This window comes from Triticum dicoccoides, chromosome 3A (genome assembly GCF_002162155.2).
Source record: "Triticum dicoccoides isolate Atlit2015 ecotype Zavitan chromosome 3A, WEW_v2.0, whole genome shotgun sequence".
NCBI classification, from domain to species: Eukaryota; Viridiplantae; Streptophyta; class Magnoliopsida; order Poales; family Poaceae; genus Triticum; species Triticum dicoccoides.
The window spans coordinates 743,173,483-743,178,245 of NC_041384.1; the positions used below are offsets into that span (position 1 = coordinate 743,173,483).

At 41.0% G+C, this 4,763-nt stretch overlaps 1 pseudogene; it reads left to right on the plus strand.

The window, feature by feature from the left end:
* Positions 1 to 424: 424 nt before the first annotated feature.
* On the plus strand, positions 425 to 4,563 carry LOC119273211 (annotated as a pseudogene).
* The last annotated feature ends 200 nt before the right edge of the window (positions 4,564 to 4,763 follow it).

Genomic DNA, 4,763 nt, shown 5'->3' on the forward strand with positions numbered 1-4,763 from the left:
CAAATTTCCGACCTGTGGTATTTAATCATATCTGGGAATAGTAAATCCCATTCTTACAAGAGTTACACGTACATGTATAAAATCAATAAAATTGCTTCTGTAAATGTGAAACATAAGAAGTCTGTTAACAGGAAATTTTAAACTAACACTGCAGAATAACAAGTGAAGGTAGAATTGTTTCAATTTATGAATAGCATCACAATACAAACAGGAAAACCACATAGACGAGGAAGCAATTAAAGAAGGTATTCACTTTCCGCTGGAGCTACGGTCTGGACAGACCCCCTCCGGACTCCTTACATCTTGCCATCCAAAAATGAGTAAACATCACACCACTTTAGTTAATTATAGGTTGTGTGGCAACTGGCAAACCGACCCAGGACAACATGTAGGCAGCGAACAATGCCCACGGCGGTCGGCGGACATGGCCGAGGTCGGCGCTGCACAATCAGAGCAGGCTGCAACGTGGCTAAGGAACAGGGTCGCAATCCGCAACGACGTGGTGGGAGAAGCATGCCCCAGGAGCTGTAGACCCGCACCTTGCACCACTTCCTCGCCAGGCAACGTCGAGGCTCTGCCGTAGCTCGCTTTTCGCCGCCGCCTGAGATGCCAAGTTAATGCACTCTAGAGCAGCCATCGATCATGCTTAGGCAGTCCCACCCGTCACCAGCAACCCTGAGGCACTGCCGCAACTTGGCCACGATCGCTATCCAACGGCTGGAAACACATCCCCTCAGGTCATCACCAGGAGAAGCAGAGTCGACGCATTGTGGTACAATCGTTGATCCTGGAGGAGGGGATGGTACGAGTGTGAGGGGTGGATTGGGACGCAACGAGGGATGGAGAGGATCAGGTGCGAACTGGAGGTGACAGGGCTCGGGCGGCGTCGGAGCGCTCAAGAAACCCTAGTCGAGGGGAGGAGCAGTCGAGCGGGAGATGACAAATGGAGCGACGGCGGCACAACATCTCCTTGGTGAAACCCTACACACGAGGGGGTGCGAGAGGAGAGGAACGTCTTGGGCCGAAAGGCCGAAACGGAAATAGGAAAAAAAAGGGGGGAGGCGTGCGAGGTGGGGGCGACTTCCTTCGATCGGTCGATGGGTGGAAGGGAACGAACGAACGAACGACTTACGGACTGAGCAATTAGGAGTAGAGATTCATACTTTCCGAACTCAAAAAGTGTGAATTTTTTGGTGACTCGTTATTGTTTCAAAACAATTACAAATGCAGGTTATAGAATATCATACCCATTTCAATAATTTCATTCATATTTCAATTAATTTCAGAAGCACTCTATATTCATTTCACATAATTTTCATTTTTAATCATTTCAATAAATTCAGTCATATTGGCAGATTAATTTAAATTATTTCATTTCAGTTATTTTAATATTTCATACATACTACCTCCGTTCCATAATATAGTGCCTATAGTTTTTTTTCCATAAGTCAAAACTTTGCAAAGTTTGACAAAGTTTACAGAGAAACATATATGGGCATTTAGGATACCAAATGCATGTCGTTGGGTACATCATGAGATACACTTTCATCTTGTACATCTTTGCTATTGTAGATATATTTATTCAAAGTTTAAAAAGTTTGACTTTTGGAACATATATGCACTACATTGTGGAACTAGGGGATTCACTAATTTCAATCATATTATCACACACAATAAAATTATTCTGAAATAGTTATACATAAAATTCATAAATTATTTCACACATGTCAACTATTTCTTTCGTATTTCAATCAATTTCAGAAAAACATTCCACACTCATTTAACTTAATATCAAAAAATTTAGCCACATTTCAATATTTTTAGTCCTATTTTAAAAATTAGGAAACTTGAATTGTGATTTCAAAACAGTTCGTATTTTTTTGAAATTTTGAAGGTTTTTAAACAAATAATTTTGTAAAATAATATGTAGAAATCAATGCATATAATGTTATGTTTTGCTATTTTATCTATATTCCCACAAATTTTTGTTATATGCATTGTATTGAACTATTCATATAAGTGCTCACTAATCTTAAAGTAGGTGCGAGCAACTGATTTGGCGCTATTTAAAATAACATTTGAATTAAATTCGACAAATAATATGCAATTTTAATTATTTACAGGAATAATACGTAGTTTGAATGTATTATTTAAAAAAATAGCTGATTTGGCTCCGGCCGTTACACATCTGTGCTTGTAGTAGTTCTTCGAGTGCGAGTCGACTCGCAGAGACAGATGTCAATTGAGCAAGTAGAGTTTTGCCATTGCAAATTGTCTATATTTCTTGAAGTCATAGGATGTTCGTAGATTACAAGCGCTTCTTTGGACTGCAAAACTTTGAAAACGCAGGAATAGGGAGAATGTATAATTGAGATGTCATCTACTATAAATTCATACATGGTTTCAAGGCACTTTTTTTGGGAGGAGCCTTTGGATGGTGCATAGGAACTATAAACACACAATTTCAAAAGTAAAATAGAATGAGGTAAGTTTAAATTCGTATGCATGGGGAACAATGGATTACCTAAAATAAGTAGTCCCAATCATACGATCCAAAGGGCTTTCATAGGAACAATTCCTTAGAATTCAAATCCTCCAATATTCCATTAAAAATTCTACAACCCAAAGAGGTCCTAAAAGTCGATAGAAGAAAAATACTTCTACTTGGTAATTTCCCCAATACCAACAAAATGGGTATTGGACCGTGGTGTACAAATAGTTATTTATTCGGTCTTATGTGGGAACGTTGTCACGGAATTCAAAATGGACAGAGTTGGATCCAAGCTAATGCAAACACGATATGTTGCTCACTATCAGTGACCTATACAGCTCGTCTACATGTTTTTTGGGCATGGGCTGGCCCACCTATACATGCTGGTATTTTTTGTTTAGTTTTCTTTTATCCATTATTTAGTATTTTATATATTTTCATATTGAAGTTTTTTTTACATTTTTAAATTTTAATTATATATTTTGGATTATTTCGGATCATATTTTCCTTTTTTGACTGTGTTAATATTTTTAAATATACGAATCAATATGTTGAAATGTATCAACATTTTTGGTTTACTTGTTTTTATATTATCAAGTTGAATTTTTGAATGTTTATAATTATGTCTATTTTTGTAAATCATATGACATTATTTGAAACCCTTGAACATATTTTTGAACCCATAAACATCTCTTAGATATTGTCAAACTGTTCATTTTTGTACGGAAGATTTTTTTTAAAAGAAATCAGTAATGTTTGGCTTGTACATGTATAATTTTATAAATATGTAAACACTTGTTAAAATATACGGATATATATTATTCGATACATGTGGGAAAAATGGATATCCATGAATATTTTCTTATGATCTACTTGAACATTTTTTTTGGCAACACATTAACAGTTCTACTAATTCAAGAATATTTGACTTTATTACCGGACTGATGATATAATAAACTCACTAAATTGAATAGAGTTTTCAAGATTTGTCAAAATTAGTTTTACCTATTAATGGGCTGATTGTTTTTGTGATGTGGGCTTCGTTGAATGCAGGAGGGTGCACCGATGATGTATCATTAGGTTATCCGATCCTGTCAAGCGCTGATGGAGTTTTAAGCACCCTCCTCTCCCACATGATTTTCAATCGACGTAATCCCGGCTTCTCCTTTAACAACCCATATTTTCTTTGTCCTTAGCTCCTTGCCACCAGACTCCTTTGATGATCACTTCTTTGATGCTCATAATCCGTCGGGTACTAGGGTGGCTTTGATACTTGTCATGCCTCGAGCTCGTTCCCTAGCCACTCATTCTCCTTTCCATGGATCTCTTCCCCTGTTGTTCCCTCAAGTGTGGTTTAGTCGGGCTAGTTACTTCATCATGTTTGTCTCCCCTCTTTTCTCTCTTTCCTTCGTTGCGTGGCTCGTGAGCTGGGGATTTATCATCGAACAATCTGTGATGGAGTGTGAGGTCTTTAACACGGGTTATCCCTTGCCAACCGTGCTCCCTACCACTCGAGCAGCATGACGTGGGCTCCGGTCTCCCCCCGCCGTTCTTCAACCTGACGTCCCTCCTCATAGTGTTTGGCAAGCTCGGCCTCAAAGCCCCTGACCTCGTCGCGCTCTCCGGCGGCCACACCCGGGTTCAGCCACCCGCTCTACCCACGCCCGGACCCCACCATGAACCCTTCCTTCGTCGCCAGGCTCAAGCAGACGTGCCCGGGCATGGGCACCGACGCCCGCACCTCGCTGGACGTGGGCACGCCCAAAGTGTTCGACAACAAGTACTTCCTCAACCTGTTGGACCGGAAGGGGCTCTTCATGTCTGACCAGGACCTCTTCACCAACGCCATCACCCGTCCCATCGTCGAGCTCTTCGCATGCAGCCAGCGCGACTTCTTCAACCAGTTCAGCGTGTCCATGGTCAAGATGGGCCAGATCAAGGTGCTAAACGGCGGCCAGGGCCAGACCCGCCGCAACTGCGCCTTCCGCAGCCCCGGAACCGTTGATGGCATCCAGCGGTCGTCCCTCGTGTAGACCGTTGTCGACGCCGCCGCGGAGAGCCTCAGGTTCTAGAATCTAGTGGAGTAGTAGTTGTTAACCATGCATGTCCAAATAAGAACTGAGCAGGGCAAGCTATGATCCTACGTTGACCAGTTAGTTTAACCGATCGAAGCTTATGTTTCTTTGTTTCAAAACCAGTGGTAAAATTGATTATAATTCCAGAGGCAAAGTTGCGAGATCCCCATTTTATTTCAAAACGTGGAACACGACAA